Raw genomic sequence first — 20,194 nt, 5'->3', positions numbered from 1 at the left:
TCCATTCCAGTACCATACTTTCTTGATAATTACAACTTTGTAATACATCTTGAAGCCCAGGATTGTGATACCTCCGGCTTTGGTTTTCTTTTTCAGGATTGCTTTGGGTTTCGGGGTCTTCTTTGGTTCTATATAAATTTTAAGATTGTTTCTTCTACCTCTGTGAAGAATGCTGTTGTTATTTTGATAAGGATTGCATTGAATATGTAGGTTGCTTTGTGTAGTATTGACATTTTAACAATATTTGTTCTTCCTATCCAGGAACATGGAATATTTTTCATTTTTTTGTGAATTTTTCAATTTTTTCATACACTTTCTATAGTTTTCAGTGTATGCACTTTTCATCTCTTTGGTTAAGTTCATTCATATTTATTTTATGTTTTTTGGTGCAATGGTATATGGCATCAATTCCTTGGTTTCTCTTTCTGTTGCTTCATTGTTAGTGTATAGAAATGTAACAGATTTCTGTGCATTGGTTTTATATCCTGCGAATTTGCTGAATTCACAGATCAGTTCTAGGGTTTTTTGGTGGAATATTTTGGATTTTCCATATACAGTATCATGTTGTCTGTGAAGAGGGAAAGTTTGACTTCCTCCTTCCTGATTTGGATGCCTTTTATTCTTTTGTGTTGTCTGATTGCTGAGGATAGTACTTCCAATACTATGCTAAATAACAGTGGCAACAGTGGACATCCCTGTCATGTTCCTGACTTTAGGGGGAAATCTCTCAGTTTTTAAACATTGAGGATGATATTAGCAGTACGTATTTCATATATGGTTTTTAAGAATGAGGTATGGTCCTTCTATACCTACTTTCTTGAGGGTTTTTATCAAGAAAGGATGATGTATTTTGTCAAATGCTTTCTTTGCATGTATTGAGAGGATCATGTGGTTCTTTTCCTTTCTTTTATTGATGTGATGTATCACACTGATTGTTTTGCAGATATTGAACCAGCCCTGCATCCCAGGTATAAATCCCACTTGGTCGTGGTGAATAATTCTTTTAATGTATTGTTGGATCCTGTTGACTAGTAATCTTGTTGAGGATTTTTGCATCCATTTTTGGTCTGTAGTTCTCCTTGTTAGTAGGGTCTCTGTCTGCTTTTGAGATCAGGGTAATGCTGGCTTCACAGAATGAGTTTGAAAATGTTCCTTCCATTTCTATTTTTTGGAACTGCTTCAAAAGAATAAGTTTTAAGTCTTCTTTAAATGTTTGGTATAATTCCCCTGGAAAGCCATCTGGCCCTGGACTCTTGTGTTTTGGGAGATTTTTGATTACTAATTCAATTTCTTTACTAGCTATGGGTCTGTTCAAATTTCCTATTTTTTCTTGTTTCAGTTTTGGTAGTTTATATGTTTCCATGAGTTTTTCCATTTCTTCTGGATTGCCCAATTTATTGGCATATAATTGCTCATAATATTCTCTTGTTATTGTTTGCATTTCTGCAGTGTTGGTTGTGAGGTCTTCTCTTTCATTCTTGATTTAATTTTTTGGGTACTTTCCTTTTTCTTTTTGATAAAACTGGCTAGGGATTTATCAGTTTTGTTAATTTTTGTTAATTTTTTCAAAAAACCAAGTCCTGGTTTCATTGATCTGTTTTTTTTTTTTTTTTTGATACCATTGACTTCTGATATAATCTTTATAACTTCGTGTCTTCTACTGCTTTTGGATTTTGTTTGCTGTTCTTTTTCCAGCTCTTTAAGGTGTAAGGTTAGGTTGTGTATCTGAGACCTTTCTTCCTTCTTTAGGAAGGCCTGGATTGCCATATACTTCTCTCTTGTGACAGCCTTTGCTGCATCCCATAGGTTTTGCGCTGTTGTGTTATCATTTTCATTGGCTCCCATGTACTTTTTACTTTCCTCTTTAACTTCCTGGCTAGCCCATTCATTCTTTAGTAGGATGTTCTTTAGTCTCCACGTATTTGTTATCTTTCCAATTTTTTTCTTGTGGTTGATTTTGAGTTTCATAACATTGTGGTCTGAAAATATGCACAGTATGATCTCAATCTTTTGTACTTGTTGAGGGCTGATTTTTGTCCCATTATGTGATCTATTCTGGAGAATGTTCATGTAAATTATCTAAGAATGTGTATTCCACTGCTTTAGGATTACATGTTTGAATATCTGTTGAGTCCACCCTGCCCAGTGTGTCATTCAAAGTCATTGTTTCCTTGTTAATTTTCTGTTTACATGATGTGTCCATTGCTGTAAGTGGGGTGTTGAAGTCCCATACTGTTATGAGTTACTTTATGTTTATGATTAATTGATTTACATTTTTGGTTGCACCACGTTTGGAGCATAAATGTTTACAATTGTTAGATCTCAGTGATAGACCCGTTAATTATGATATAATGTCCTTCTTTATATCTTGTTATACTCTTTAATAACTAGATTGTCTGAAATAAGTATGGCTACTCTGGCTTTCTTTTGGCGACGATTAGCATGATACATGGTTCTCCATCCCCTTACTTTCTATCTGAAGGTGACTTTAGGTCTAAAATAGGTTTCTTCTAAACAGCATACAGATGGATCTTGTTTTCTTCTCCATTTTTTACTCTATATATTTTTTTTGTTTTTGTCACTGTTCTTTTCTTTCTAATTTTTTATTTATTTTTTCAATATACGAAGTTTATTGTCAAATTGGTATGCATACAACAACCAGTGCTCATCCCAAAAGGTGCCCTCCTCAATACCCATCACCCACCCTCCCCTCCCTCCCACCCCCCCATCAACCCTCAGTTTGTTCTCAGTTTTTAAGAGTCTCTTATGCTTTGGCTCTCTTCCACTCTAACTTCTTTTTTTTTCCTTCCCCTCCTCCATGGGTTTCTGTTAAGTTTCTCAGGATCCACATAACAGTGAAACCATATAGTATCTGTCTTTCTCAGTATGGCTTATTTCACTTAGCATGACACTATCCAGTTCCATCCATGGTGCTACAAAGGACCATATTTCATTCTTTCTCATGGCCACGTAGTACTCCATTGTGTATATAAACCACAATTTCTTTATCCATTCATCAGTTGATGGACATTTAGGCTCTTTCCATAAATTGGCTATTGTTGAGAGTGCTGTTATCAGCATTGGGGTACAAGTGCCTCTATGCATCAGTACTCCTGTATCCCTTGGGTAAATTCCTAGTAGTGTTATTGCTGGGTCATAGGGTAGGTCTATTTTTAATTTTTTGAGGAACCTAAACACTGTTTTTCCAGAGTGGCTGCACCAATTTGCATTCCCACCAACAGTGCGAGAGGGTTCCAGTTTCTCCACATCCACGCCAGCATCTATAGTCTCCTGATTTGTTCATTTTGGCCACTCTGACTGGCGTGAGGTGATATCTAAATGTGCTTTTGATTTGTACTTCCCTGATGAGGAGCGACGTTGAGCATCTTTTCATGTGCCTGTTGGCCATCCGGATGTCTTCTTTAGAGAAGTGTCTACTCATGTTTTCTGCCCATTTCTTCACTGGGTTATTTGTTTTTCGGGTGTGGAGTTTGGTGAGCTCTTATAGATTTTGGATACTAGCCCTTTGTCTGATATGTCATTTGCAAATATCTTTTCCCATTCCGTTGGTTGCCTTTTGTTTTGTTGGTTGTTTCCTTTGCTGTGCAGAAGCTTTCTATCTTCATATATATGTATATATATATTTAGCAGTTGACCTGGTGATGTCCATTCATTCAGAGAGGTGCCAGCAAGGATCTTTAACATAATGTAAAGTATAATTTATTCATTTTTGCCTTTTGAGTAATATTTGATCATTGAATGTTAAAAATATTTTAATTCATTGAGAAATTATAGTACTAGCAAATAGCATTAATACAAAAATGCCCTTTTTCTTTTGACATTTTGAAAACTTTAAGGATAGTGTTAAAATCTAACATTTCAGACTAAAAACACACTTTCTTTTTTGCTTTTTTGGTTCCATGTGTATTGAAGGAGTTTGGAAATTGTGTTTATGGGCTTAAGAAACTTTAAAGCTTTGCCATTTTCCAGTTTTATTATCTTTGAAAAATCACTCTGTCTCTTTAGGTTTTAGGTTCTGCACCTATAAAATAAGGGAATTGTTGGAAAAATAATCTCTAGGCCCTTTGCACCTCTAAAATTCTGTGGTTCTGTGCTCAAAGATTCCTTTTTTTTTCATGAACATCTCATCTGTGAGATTTAAGGGAGTTTAGTTTTAAGTTCCACAGCAATTTAAAGTTTCATTTTTTCAAGGTCCAAATCCCCTTATAACATTTATAACATCATTCTGAAACTTTTTTTGTTTGTCATCCTTTTTAGAGTAGTCTGACAGCCTTGAAGGCAAAGGCATTCCACTGTCAACTCACACAATATCTGGCATATAGCAATCTTTCAATAAATGATAAACGGATGGATGGAAAAATAAATGTATGATTGTTTATGGTTGTAATTTTGATTATTTAAATGTGTGCCTCTGTGCTTACCTGTTAGAAGGGCTTCATTCCTGGGTTCTTTCTTACAAGTCAGTTGTATTAAATGAAATTGTTGATTTGAAAGGGCTTTTGAAACTTTAATCATATTACATAAAAGTAAGGCTTCACTGTTAATGTTTTCCATAGTGGATTAAATAGCTTTAGTTGTTCAAAAAGTTTTTTATAATTAAAAATTTATTTGAGAGAGAGAGAGAGAGAGAGAGAGAGAAACTGAGTGAACAGGGGAGAGGGGCAGAGGGAAAGAGAGAATATCTTAAGCAGGCTCTATGCTCAGCATGGAGCCCAATGTTGAGCTCAATCCCAGGACCCTGGGATCATGACATGAAGTGACATCAAGAGTCAGACACTCAACTGACTGAGCCATCCAGGTGCTTTGAATTGCTCACAAATTTTGGGTTTTGTTTCTCCTTAGCCAACTTCTCATTTCCTAATATATTGTAATTGTTAATTGTTGCTTTTTTCTTGTTACAGTTTCTTTAAAAGATATTTCATACCTCAATTTGAAAGATCTTTAGGGACAAATTCCAGATAGCTTTAGGAGTTCTAAAATTTCTACCATTTGGAATAGGAGAAGTCACATTATGAAAATTAAAGACGAATCACCTTGCTTTTTCCTTCTGGGGGAATCATAATATAAGAACCAACCATTTCATTCCACTTGTCAGTATGCTTCACTAGAAACTACACCATCAGGCTTTCCTACAAGTAAAACAAATGGGATTTTGGTTATTCTCCATATGCATGAACTGTGTGCTTCTCAAAAATGTTAGAAATGAAAGAATCAAAGTAATGACATGGAATTTCAGAAATCCTGTTGTATTAATCTTATTATTATTAATAAAAAACATATACCTACTAACAAATCTTGATAGGAATTTGAATATTTTAATAATATTGTAATACTATTTTAATAATATTATACTGGAGATATATATATGTGTGTGTGTGTGTGTAATTTTCATATTAAATGTGTGTATATATATATATATATGTGTGTGTGTATACATACATATAGTATATTAATCATGTATAAATATGTTTGGAAGTTAAGTATTCAGTCTAGAGGTGATTATATAAGTAGGAGACCAATAGCTGCCTAGATGGTTAGGACATTTTATGTCCCTTATATAATGTCTCTCTCATTTCTTGATTATTGTCAGGATTATTTCACTATTCAAAACCAATAAGATAATTCTGTTCTTAAAAATATGAAACTTACATAATTAGCAAAAACTATCTGATTGAGTGACCAAATTGATCACTTTTCAGGCTGTGTTTGGTGTATGAAGATACAATCTTTTTTTTTCAATACTAGATACTGTATTTCAGTAATAAAGCTTTCACTAATGAATACAATTTTCCCTATCTCTTTAAGGAAGGGTCTCCCAAATTATCATTACTAGATAAAATCATATGTTATAGAGCATTGTTTTGAAACTCAGTTCACATTGGATATTATCTACATCTCACTTACTATTATAGAAATTTCAAATACACTTAACATACCTTTTGACAAATTTTAATGTCCTGATAATAAAAAGGAATGAAATCACAGAGTTCCTATGAACCTCTGTGTATTTGTTTTAGTACAGGCTTTTAGAAGCAGAGTCACAGGTTTGGGAATAAGCAAAGTTGCAAGTTTCTGTGGGAAGACTGAAGAATGAAGATCAAAATCCAATTCAGAGCTTTGGCTTTTCCAATTATGAAGAAATGTATGTGTTAGCCTTGTGTGTGCCATTGTAAGATACATTTCCAAAGGCCACACATTTCATATTCTCTAGGGAACTCAGTAAGGAAAGGTGCTCAGGGATAGTAAAAAGCTAGTGGTCAAGATTCTGGACTGATAGGTCACAGCCTTGCTTCTTGCTTCGTTTATCTCTAGGAGTGATATTTCCTTCAGTGTCTTTGATCTGTTGTTCTTGTAGTACCTCACATGGAAACGTGGAAGGAAGAAAACGGATTGAAATTACAGAGATTTTGGTGGAGAATTATGTCCCTAAATTGGTATTTTAACTATAGTGTTTTGATTTGTTATATTTACTATTTTAAGATTCTGGGATAGCATTTTCCTTTTTTTTTTTTTTTTACTTTATATGTATCATAAGTTTATAACAAGGGCACCAGGGTGGCTCAATTGGTTGAGTGTCTGGCTTCGGCCCAGGTTATGATATCGCAGTTTGTGAGTTTGAGCCCAGTGTCGGGCTCTGTGCTGACAGATTGGAGCCTGGAGCCTACCTCAGATTCTGTGTCTCCCTCTCTGCCCCTTCCCTGCTCACTCTGTCTCTTTCTTTCAAGAGTAAACATTGAAAAAAAGAAGTTGATAACAGGTACTTTTTGAATTAACTGCCTGGTATATTGTGAGATTCAATAAATAATTGTTGAGTGAATATAAGAATTATTAAAGTTAATAATTTTATAATCTATTAGAATTACCCAATTACATGATTTTAAATAATTTCTCCAAAGATAAATACAAACATAGCTATATTTTATTTATTTTATTATTTTATTTTATTTTATTTTATTTATTTTTTATTTTAGAGAGAGGGAGAGAGTGTGACGTGGGGGAGAAGGGCAGAGGGAGAGAAAGAGAATCTTAAGCAGGCTCCATGCTTAGCGTGGAGCCTGACATGGGGCTTGATCTCAAAACCTTGGAATGGTGACCTGAGCCAAAATCAAGAGTCAGATGCTCAATCAACTGAGCCATCCAGGCACCCCAGCTATTATATATATTATATATATATGTGTGTATATATATATATATATATATGTATATATATATATATGATATGTATATAATATATATTATATATATATGATATGTATATCATATATATCATATATATATGATATGTATATCATATATATCATATATATGATATGTATATCATATATATCATATATATATGATATGTATATCATATATATCATATATATATGATTGATATATATGATATATATATGATATATATATATGATAGATAATAATATGGATGTCTTTTTCTGTTCATTTATCTAAGTATTTCTTGATCAATTTTTTGCAACTGCTGTCTCTTTTCTTATCTTTCACACACACAGAGGCAGATGCACATATATATTGTGTGTATATACACACATGTGTATACACAAATGCAATATATATATATATATATATATATATATATATATATATATATACAATATACATACATATGTTGCATTATTTTCTCAAGACCCATCTCATTTCTATTTTTGTTTTTCTAAGTCTTTTTGCCTTTGGCTGTGATCCTTCCTTTTCCTGTACTGTCTTTTCTCTATCTGCTAAACTTCCCTTCTACCAGTCTGACTATGTATACATCAAGGTCTCTATATAGCCTGCCATGATCTCCAAGGAAAATGATTTGCTCCTTTGTGCTTCCTGGCCTTTGTTCATATCTCTATAGCAAATTTACCACATGTCATTTATTTCTGAGTACTAGGCATGTAGCCAAACTCAAGGTGTTCACTGTTTAGCGCACATTAAGTTGAACATAGCCCAAGAAAGTGTTGAAAGAAAAGGGTTTTTTAAAAATGTTTATTTATTTTGAAAGAGAGAAAGCACACAAGCAGGGGAGGGGCAGAGAGAGGGAGAGAGAGAATTCCAAGGAAGATTTGCACCATCCCCATGGAGCCCGACATGGGGCTCAATCTCACAAACTGCAAGATCATGACCCAAGCTGAAATCAAGAGTCGGATGCTTAACTGACTGAGCCACAGAGATGCTCCAAAAGCAAAATACTTTTTATTACTTGTTACAAGTAAGGAGACGGGGAAATAACTCTCAAAGCACTGTCTCTTTGTGGGGTTAGTGCAAGAAGCTTTTATTCAGTGTAATAGAGGACAGGGGCAGAGAGCTTGCATACACATTAAAGAATTTGCACATATTCTATTACTTAGGCACTTCAGTTTAATTGCACATGCCTAGCATGTCAATGTGATAGTACATACATCATACGTTCAAAAAATGGCTGAAAACTCCATTCTTAAGAGGAGATCTTAGTATTGTAATAAGGTAAGTGTAACTTTAGGACAACTTAAGGGGTTTCTGTACAGATACTCAGCTCCAAACTGGCTCAAATGGGCTCACATAAGGGGCTATCATGCCTAACTGGCCATCTCCTTATCTGTAACTGCTGGACCTCCAAAATAAAACACATGCCCTCCCTGATTTTGTCCTCTCCCCCTCCTCCCTTCTATGGATAACTTTCAGCCCTATGATTTGAGTAACTTCCCATTGCATCCTACTTGAATGGTAGAGTGGTCATTGCTGAAGCATAGGACAGTGAAGACTATGGGAAGGAAAAAACTTGGATTTAAATCCTAGCTGCACCACTTGGGCAAGTTTCTTAATCTCTCTAGGCCTCTTTCCCTAACTCATAATTGTAAGATGAACCATGTAAATTATTATCCAAACTGAAGCATGTCTGAGAGTGAATGAGGGTTCTGAAAACAAAGCTAAATAATAGCTGGAAATATTTATTGAGCAGCAGATTGGTTTTACTTTATTAATGAACCTGTAAAATAGTTTTATGCAAAAACTTTCCAAAAATAAAATATTTCTAAAAGTAAAAACAACACATATTTGTGTACATTAAAGCAAATTAAAACAAATACACTTTATATTGATTATCTGAGCCACCTCTGTAATCAAGATGTAAAAGATTTACAGTACTCCAGAAGATTTCCAATTAATCATCAAGTTGTTCCCCCGACCCTAGGCAAACATTGATCTGCTTTCTATGACTAAAAAATAGTTTTGCCTATTTTAAAATTTTATATAGATACAATCAAACAGCATGTACTTCTTTGGCTTCTCTCACTCAGCATCATGTTTTTTTATATTAAACCATATCCATGCCTTATTTTTATAGGAAATATTTCATTTTATGGACAAATCATGATTTGTTTATGTTTGATGTTATTTCATTGAGATTTCAGCAGGAAGTGAAAGCAGACCCTCTTGTCCAATCTATATCAGTCTTATTTAAAAGAAATATCCTTATTTTCCTGGTTTGCTGAGTTTCTTGTTATTGTTTTATTCCTGCATGATTGCTAATTTAGTTAGATCACTTTTTTTTTCCTGGATCTTTGGAGGTAATATTTTTTTTTATTTCTTCCCTTTTTTTCTGCTAAAACAGTGAATTGCATTATACATTTCCTAATGTTAAAACAACCTCACATTCTTGAGATAAACACAATTTTGTCATGATGTATTATCCTTTTTATCTGTTGCTGGATTTAGTTTGCTACTGTCTCATTTACATTATTTGTATTTATTTTGTAATTGAGACTGGTTCATGATTTTATGTTCTCATCCCCTTCTTTTGCCCTAGTTTTTGTATCAAGATTATATTAGCCTCATAAATTAAGTTTGGGAGAGGTTTCTCTTTTTTTCTTTCTTGAAATATATTATGTAAGATTTATTTATCTGTTCCTTATTTAATAAGAGTAAGTTCTATATTAGTTTTCTTTTGCTGTGGTAAATAATTACCCAAAATTTAGGAGCTTAAAGCAACACCCACTTATTATCCATAGTTTCATAGGTCAGAAATCAGGTGAGCATGTTTGGTTTCTCTGTTTAGAGTCTCACAGACCAAACTTAAAAAGTCAAAATAGCTTCATACCTTTCTGGGCTTTCTAGGGCAGAGTCCATTTTGAGGCTCATCAAACCATGGTCTGAATTCAGTTCTATGCACCTGTAAGTTTCTGAGGTTATGGTTTCCTTGAATAAGCTTATTATCAACTTTAATTCCATGAGGAAAGTCTCTTCTGACTTGTAATATAACATGTTCACAGGCATAACACCAGGGACGAAATCACAAGGGCCTAAAATTTTGCATATCAAGATTCATCCATAGAACCATTCGTGCTTGGACTTTTTTCTGTGTAAAAACATTCAGCTGTTGATCTTTACAAATACAAGTTTAAGATTTTCTATTTCTTTTTGACTTAATTTGCAAAGTTAATTCTTCTAGTATTTATACATTTTAATGCAAACTTTCAAAATTAGTGTGTAATTTAATTTTTTTTGCAATATGTACAATCATATACTCCTTTGTGGTGGAAATAAATTTAGATATACAGTTAATGATAAGAAAGGTAAATATTCACACAATGGAAAAGCACATAAGAGTCAGAACAAACTGACCAGATCTATATGTATCAACACAAATCTCATAAACAATTGTACTCTGAGTACAAAATAAAATTCAAAAGGATATACATAGTTTGGAACCACTTTGTAAATTGTAAAATGACACAAAGCAATGTTATTTATTGCTTATGGATACCAATGTAGGTAGCTGAATTTGAATGGAGGAATACACACTAAAAATTTTTTAAAAACCAAATGCCACTAAAATTAAAATAAAACACTTTCCAGTTGATGCAGAGATTCTGCAAGGCAAAGAGAATCTGAGGATCTCTCAGACCTTCGGAATACTCAGCTTCCAAACTGTGAAGTCACCTTCCAGAATGCCTAGTCTGATTGAGATTTCTTAATTTCTATAAATTCTTGTCATAGACTAATGAAATACTCCACTATAATCATTCATTTAAAATATATTAGATCATGATACTTCTCAGCTCAGATCTATCAGTAGTTCCTCATACTACTCAGGAAAATAGCTGAATCCTGCAAATAGCCTGCAAAGCTCTCCATACTTGATATTCCCTATAATAGCAAACCTCCAAGATGGCCTCCAATGGGTCCCACCTCCTGATATTTAAACTTTTGTACAATCCCTTTCCACTCTTTCAAGATTTACCTGTGTAGTAAGTAGAATAAAGTAGAAGTAATGGCATATTACTTACAAAATTAAGTTATAGACACTGGAGTTTACATATTGGTTGCTTTCTCCATCTGGCTTGGATGATTCACCTTGGGTAAAACCAGCTGCTATGTCATGAGCAGCCCCACATAGAGTGCACCTGTTAAGGAATTATATTCTTCTACCAACAGGCTTGTGAGTTTGGAAGTTGATTCTCCAGCTGTAGTGAGGCTTAAAGGAGAGTTTTTGTTTTTCTCTTTTTTCTTTTTAAATTTAATTCCAGTGTAGTTAACACACAATGTTGCATTAATTTCAGGTGTACAATAGAGTAATTCAACAATTCTATATATAACTCAGCACTTATAAATGTACTATTAATCCCCTTCAACTATTTCACCCATCACCCACCCACTTCCTCTCTGGTAACCGTCTGTTTAATTTCTATAGTTAAGAATTTATTTTGTGTATTTGTTTTGTATTTTATTTTTTGATTTATTTTTTAAAATAATTTATTGTCAAATTGGCTAACATACATTGTGTACAGTGTGCTCTTGGGTTGGGGGGTAGATTCCCATGGTTCATCACTTACATAAAACACCCACTGCTCATCCCAACAAGTGCCCTCCTCAATGCCCATCACCCATTTCCCCCTCTCCCCCACCCCCCTTTCAACCCTCAGTTTGTTCTCTGTATTTAAGAGTCTCTTATGGTTTGCCTCTCTCCCTCTCTGTTTGTAACTATGTTTTACCCTTCCCTTCCCCCATGGTCTTCTGTTAAGTTTCTCAAGGTCCACATATGAGTGAAAACATATGATATCTGTCTTTCTCTGGCTGACTTATTTACTTAGTGTTATACTCTCTAGCTCCATCCATGTCAATGCAAATGGCAAGATTCCATTCTTTTCTATGAATGAATATTATTCATATATATATATATATATATATATATATATATATATAATCCATTTGTCAGTTGATACACATTAAACATTTGGGCTCTTCCCATAATTTGGCTATTGTAAGTAATGCTGTGATAAACATAAGAGTGTATATATTTTTTCAAACACTGGTTCTATATAGTTTGGGTAAATAGTAGTATGATTACTGGATCATATGGTAGTACTATTTTTCATTTTTTTGAGGAAACTCAAACCTCAACCACAGTGGCTGTTCCAATTTGCATTCCCACAAACAGTGCAAGAGAGTTCCTTTTTCTCTGTATCCTCACCAAAACTTCCTGTTTCTCGTGTTTTTTTTATTTTATCCATTCTGATTGGAGTGAGGAGATAAATCACTATGATTTTGATTTATATTTCTTTGATGATGAGTGATATGAAGCATCTTTTCATGTGTCTGCCGGCCATCTGTATATCTTCACTGCAAAAATGTCTATTCATGTCTTCTGCCCATTTTTTAACTGGATTATTTGCTTTTTGAGTGTTGAGTTTGATAAATTCTTTATAGATTTTGGATATTAATCCTTTATCTCATATGTCATTTGCAAATAACCTCCCATTCCATAGGATGCCTTTTAGTTTTGTTGATTGTTTCCTTCACTGTGCAAAAGCTTTTTATCTTGATGAAGTCCCAATAGTTCATGTGTGCTTTTGTCTTCCTTGCCTTCAAGCGATGTGTCTAGTAAGAAGTTGCTCTAGTCAAGGTAAAAGGGGTTGCTGCCTGTGTTCTCTAGGATTTTGATGGTTTCCTGTCTCACATTTAGGTCTTTCATCCATTTTGAATTTATTTTTGTGTATAGTGTAAAAAAAAAATAACTGGTCCAGTTCATTCTTTTGCATCTTGCTGTCCAGTTTTCCCAGCATCATTTGTTGAAGAGACTGGTTTCCACATTAGATATATTTCTTTTTTCATCGAAGATTAGGTGGTCATATAGTTGTGGATCCATTTCTGGGTTTTCTATTCTGTTCCATTGATCTGTTCATGTGCCCCTATCATACTATCTTGATGATTACAGCTTTGTAATACAGCTTTTAGTCTGGAGTTGTGATGCCTCCAGATTTGCTTTTCTTTTTCAATATTGCTTTCACTAATCAGGGTCTTTTGTGGTTCCTTACAAATTTTAGAACTGTTTGTTCTAGCTCTGTGAAATATGTTGGTGGTATTTTGATACAGATTGCATTATATGTCTACGTTGCTTTGGGTAATATAGACGTTTTAACAATATTTGTTCTTCCAATCTAAGAGCATGGAGTGTCTTTCAATTTATATTTTCTTCAATTTCTTTCATAAGTATTCTATGGTTTTCAGAGTACAAATCTGTTACTTCTTTGTTAGGTTTATTCCCAAGTATCTTATGGTTTTTGGTGCAATTGTAAATGGGATCGATTCTTTGATTTCTCTTTATACTGCTTAATTATTAGTGTATGGAAATACGACAGATCTTTGTATGCTGATTTTGTACCAGCAACTTTACTGAATTCATGTATCAGTCATAGCAATTTTTTTGGTGGGAGTCTTGTTTTTTTCTAAATAGAGTATCATTTCATCTGTGAATAGTGATGCCAATTTGGATGCCTTTAAAAAATTTTTGTTGTCTAACTGATGAGGTTAGGACTTCCAGTATTATGCTAAATAACAGCAGTGAGAGTGGATACCTCTGTCTTGTTCTTTAACATAGAGGAAAAGCTCCTAGTTTTTCCCCATTGGGATGATATTAGCTGTGGATCTTTTGTATATGGACTTTCTGATGTTGCAGTATGTTTCCTCTATCTCTACCTTGTTGAGGGTTTTTATCAAGAATGGATGCTGGAGGAAAGGAGTTAATATGGCAGAAAAGTAGGGGGACCATAAATTTGTCTAGTCCCTTGAACACACCTAAATAGTTATCAAATCATTCTGAACACCAAAGAAATCAACCGAAGGTGTGAATGAACAAAAACTTCAAGACTATATTTAGAAAAGGGACCACTGTTTGGAAGGTAGGAGGTGAGGAGGGTTTACCAGGGGAGATATTGTTCTGGGTCTGCTGGAGGAAGGGATCCTACTTACAAAGGCTACCGCAAAGTAGTATAAGCAGCTGTCTGCAAAATCTGAACTTTAGCAGTTCACTACCATGGGGGGAAGTGCCGGGCTTAAAGGAGCTCAAGTGGTGAAGTGGGGTAGAATCCCAAGAGTGAAAGCATAGACTGATAATCCTTTGGGTCATAAAGGAAACTGGTTGCACCAATCTGCTGTGTTATTTCTAGACATAAGAGGGGGAACTTGCTCTGGCTGAGGGCTGCAAGCAACACTGCTGGCTTTCTACTCTGTTTTGACATGAAATATGAACACCTGTGCAGTCATTCCACTGTCTTTCTTTCTTTCTTTCTTTCTTCTTTCTTTCTTTTTGCATGAGCTGGCAAAATGCAAATGATGGTAGGACCCTCCCCCATAGGAATAGCATGGATGCATGCTGTGGGAATATCCCTAAAATTTGGAGTTTTGAAAGTCAGTAACATGTCTGAGATAAAAATGGCATGGACACAAGCTGGGTGAACATGGGGTTCTAACAGAAACTGGGGACACAAGAAGTATGATTACTTTCCTGTTATGTTTCCCTGAAGAGTTGGGGTATGTGAACATTCAGGTCCTGGACTATAGAGCTGAAAGTGGGCATATTCATTTCACCCTTCAGAGCTGAAAGCCTTCAGGGGGCAAACACCACAACCTAGTGGAGGCTTAAGCCACTTATATCCGGTCCTATCCCTCTACACCATGGAAGCACATTTCCCAATGATACAAGTCAGCTTGAAAATCAGTGCAGCAGACCTCTCTCCCAGACCAGGACAAACAACTCCCGTTCACCAACTCTACAGAAAATACTGCCACAAAGCTTCAGCTATAGGGGAAATAGGACCAAACTTCCATTTTACTTTTATTCTTTATTTTTTATTGTTATGTATTCAATTATTTTCTTATTTTCCTCAATTCCTTTTTTTTAACTTTTCACTATTATTATTTTTTATTTTTATATATACATATAATTTTGTTTTTATTTTATTGGGGTTTTTTGTATGCTTTCATTTTATTTCATTTTGTTTTGCCTTTTCTTTTCTTTCTTTGCTCTTTTCTTTTCTGGAAAAAATTATGAGACAGACAAACTCACCCCAAAAGAAAGAACAGGCAATAGAACTTATGACCAGGGATTTAATTAGCAGAGATATAAGTAAGATGTCTGAATTAGAATTTAAAACCATGAATAAGAATACTATCTGGGGATCCGGGAGGTTCAGGAGGGAAGATGGCGGCATATGAGGACGCTGGGTTCACCGTGTCCTGCTGATCACTTAGATTCCACCTACACCTGCCTAAATAACCTGGAAAACTGCCAGAAGATTAGCAGAATGGATTCTCTGGAGCCAAGCGCAGACGAGAGGCCCATGGAAGAGGGTAAGAAGGGCGGAGAGGCTGTGCATGCTACACAGAGTGGTGGGAGTGAGCCGGGGCAGAGGGGCAGCCCGCCAGCCAAGCAGAGCCCCCGAGTCTGGCTTGCAAAGGCAGAGGGGCCAGATGGAGTGTGTTCTGACAGCAAGCGGGACTTAACATCTGGAAGGTTATAAGCTAACAGCTCTGCTTGGAGAGCGGGAAGGCTGGAACAACAGGAGGGAGAGTTGTTGAATCCAGATGACAGAGATCAGCTTGGCAGGGATCAAAGGCGCTCGCCAGTGCCATCTCCCTCACCCATCCCTCAGCCAAAATCCCAAAGGGAACCAATTCTTGCCAGGGAACTTGCACCGCACAAACACTGAATGCTGTGCTTCTGCGGATCCATCCCTCCAGCAGGTCTGAGTCCCTCCCAGTGCCACAGGGCCCCTCCTGAAGCAGAACTCCAAAGGAAAAGCTAGCTGAGCCTGCCCCTCTCACCACTGTGCACCTTGCCAACCCACCCCAGCTAATAAGCCAGATCCCCAGCACCACAAGCCTGGCAGTCTGCAAGTAGCCCGGACAGGCCACACCACCCCACAGTGAATCTCGCCCCTAGGAGACAGGAAGAGAAGGCACACACCAGTCTGACAGTGGCCCCAGCGGTGGGCTGGGGGCACACATCAGGTCTGACTGTGGCCCCACTCACCAATGCAAGTTATTCAAGACAGCACAGAGGAAGTGCCCCACAGTTCCGCACCACTCCAGGGACTATCCAAAATAACGAAACGGAAGAATTTCCCTCAAAAGAATCTCCAGGAAATAACAACAGCTAAAGAACTGATCAAAAAGGATTTAAACAATATAACAGAAAGTGAATTTAGAATAATAGTCATAAAATTAATCGCTGGGCTTGAAAACAGTATAGAGGACAGCAGAGAATCTATTGCTACGGAGATCAAGGGACTAAGGAACAGTCAGGAGGAGCTAAAAACTGCTATAAACGAGCTGCAAAATAAAATGGAAACAACCACAGCTCGGATTGAAGAGACAGAGGAGAGAATAGGTGAACTAGAAGATAAAATTATGGAAACAGAGGAAGCTGAGAAAAAGAGAGATAAAACAAATCCAGGAGCATGAGGGGAAAATTAGAGAACCAAGTGATGCACTAAAGAGAAATAATCTATGCATAATTGGTATCCCAGAGGAGGAAGAGAGAGGGAAAGGTGCTGAAGGTGTACTTGAAGAAATAATAGCAGAGAACTTCACTGATCTGGGGAAGGAAAAAGGCATTGAAATCCAAGAGGCACAGAGAACTCCCTTCAGACATAACTTGAATCGATCCTCTGCATGATATATCATAGTGAAACTGACAAAATACAAGGATATAGAGAAAATATTGAAAGCAGCTAGGGATAAACGAGCTCTAACATATGAAAGGAGACTGATAAGACTCATGACAGTTCTCTCTACTGAAACTTGGCGGGCCAGAAAGGAATGGCAGGAAATCTTCAATGTGATGAACAGAAAAAATATGCAGCCAAGAATCCTTTATCCAGCAAGTCTGTCATTCAGAATAGAAGGAGAGATAAAGGTCTTCCCAAACAAACAAAAACTGAAGGAATTCGTCACCGCTAAACCAGCCCTACAGGAGATCCTAAGGGGGATCCTGTGAGACAAAGTACCAGAGACATCATTACAAGCATGAAACCAACAGACATCACAATGACGCTAAACCCATAACTTTCTATAATAACACTGAACGTAAATGGACTAAATGCGCCAACCAAAAGACATAGGGTATCAGAATGGATAAAAAAAACAAGACCCATCTACGTGCTGTCTACAAGAGACTCATTTTAGATCTGAGGACACCTTCAGATTGAAAGTCAAGGGATGGAGAACTATTTATCATGCTACTGGAAGTCAAAAGAGAGCTGGAGTAGCCATACTTATATCAGACAAACTAGATGTTAAATTAAAGGCTGTAACAAGAGATGAAGAAGGGCATTATATAATAATTACAGGGTCTATCCATCAAGAAGAGCTAACAATTATAAATGTCTATGTGCCGAATACGGGAGCCCCCAAATATATAAAACAATTACTCACAAACATAAGCAACCTTATTGATAAGAATGTGGTAATTGCAGGGGACTTTAACACTCCATTTGCAGAAATGATTAGATCATCTAGACACATGGTCAATAAAGAAACAAGGGCCCTGAATGATACATTGGATCAGATGCACTTGACAGATATATTGAGAACTCTGCATCCCAAAGAAACAGAATATACTTTCTTCTTGAGTGCACATGGAACATTCCCCAAGATAGATCACATACTGGGTCACAAAACAGGCCTTCCTAAGTGGAAAAGAATTGAGATCATACCATGCATACTTTCAGACCACAATGCTATGAAGCTTGAAATCAACCACAGGAAAAAGTCTGGAAAACCTTCAAAAGCATGGAGGTTAAAGAACACCCTACTAAAGAATGAGTGGGTCAACCTGGCAATTAGAGAAGAAATTAAGAAATATATAGAAACAAACAAAAATGAAAATACAACAATCCAAACACATTGGGATGCAGCGAAGGCAGTACTGAGAGGAAAATACATTGCAATCCAGGCCTATCTTAAGAAACAAGAAAAATCCCAAATACAAAATCTAACAGCACACCTAAAGGAAATAGAAGCAGAACAGTAAAGACACTCCAAACTCAGCAGAAGAAGAGAAATAATAAAGATCAGAGCAGAAATAGAGAATCTAAAAAAAAACTGTAGAGCAGATCAATGAAACCAAGGGTTGGTTTTTTGAAAAAATAAAAAAAATTGATAAACCTCTAGCCGGGCTTCTCAAAAGAAAAGGGAGATGACCCAAATAGATAAAATCATGAATGAAAATGGAATTGTGACAACCAATCCCTCAGAGATACAAACAATTATCAGGGAATACTATGAAAAATTATATGCCAACAAAATGGACAACCTGGAAGAAATGGACTAATTCCTAAACATACACACATTTCCAAAACTCAATCAGGAGGAAATAGAAAGCTTGAACAGACCCATAACCAGCGAAGAAATTGAATTGGTTATCAAACATCTCCCAACAAATAAGAGTCCAGGACCAGACGGCTTCCTAGGGGAGTTCTACCAGACGTTTAAAGAAGAGATAATACCTATCCTTCTCAAGCTATTCCAAGAAATAGAAAGGGAAGGAAAACTTCCAGACTCATTCTAGGAAGCCAGTATTGCTTTGATTCCTAAACCAGACAGAGACCCAGTAAAAAAAGAGAACTACAGGCCAATATCCCTGATGAATATGGATGCAAAAATTCTCAATAAGATACTAACAAATCGAATTCAACAGCATATAAAAAGAATTATTCACCATGATCAAGCTGGATTAATTCCCGGGTGCGGGGCTGGTTCAACGTTCACAAATCAATCAACGTGATACATCACATTAATAAAAGAAAGATAAGAACCATATGATCTGGTCAATCAAAGCAGAAAAGGCATTTGACAAACTTCTGCAACCTTTCTTAATAAAAACCTTCGAGGAAGTTGGGATAGAAGTAATGTACTTAAACATCATAAAAGCCATTTATGAAAAGTCCACAGCTAACATCATCCTCAATAGGGAAAAACTGAGAGCTTTCCCCCTGAGATCAGGAACACAACAGGGATGTCCACTCTCACCACTGATGTTTAACATAGTGTTGGGAGTTCTAACATCAGCAATCAGACAACAAAAGGAAATCAAAGGTATCAATTTGGCAAAGATGAAGTTAAGCTTTCACTTTTTGCAGATGACATGATATTATACATGGAAAATCCGATAGAATCCACAAGAAGTCTGCTAGAACTGATATATGAATTTAGCAAAGATGCAGGACACAAAAATCAATGTACAGAAATCAGTTGCATTCTTATACACTAATAATGAAGCAACAGAAAGACAAATGAAGAAACTTATCCCATTCACAATTGCACCAAGAAGCATAAAATACCTAGGGATAAATCTAACCAAAGATGTAAAAATCTGTATGCTGAAAACTATAGAAAGCTTAGGAAGGAAATTGAAGAAGATAGAAGGAAATGGAAAAACATTCCCTGCTCATGGATTGGAAGAATAAATATTGTCAAAATGTCAATACGACCCAAAGCTGTCTACACATTCAATGCAATCCCAATCAAAATTGCACCAGCATTCTTCCCGAAGCTAGAACAAGCTATCCTAAAATAATATGGCACCACAAAAGGCCCCGAATAGCCAAAGTAATTTTGAAGAAGAAGAGCAAAACAGGAGGCATCACAATCCTAGACTTTATCTTCTACTCCAAAGCTGTAATCATCAAGACAGCATGGTATTGGCACAAAAACAGAAATATAGACCAATGGAATAGAATAGAAACCCCAGAACTAGACCCTCAAAAGTATGGCCAACTAATCTTTGGCAAAGCAGGAAACAACATCCAATGGAGAAAAGACAGTCTCTTTAACAAATGGTGCTGGGAGAACTGGACAGCAACATGCAGAAGGTTGAAACTAGACCACTTTCTCACAACATTCACAAAAATAAACTCAA

The sequence above is a fragment of the Panthera onca genome, chromosome X (genome assembly GCF_046562875.1).
Source record: "Panthera onca isolate mPanOnc1 chromosome X, mPanOnc1 haplotype 2, whole genome shotgun sequence".
Taxonomy (NCBI): Eukaryota; Metazoa; Chordata; class Mammalia; order Carnivora; family Felidae; genus Panthera; species Panthera onca.
The sequence above is the reverse complement of the archived record's forward strand: the minus strand, read 5'-3'. Positions refer to the sequence as shown.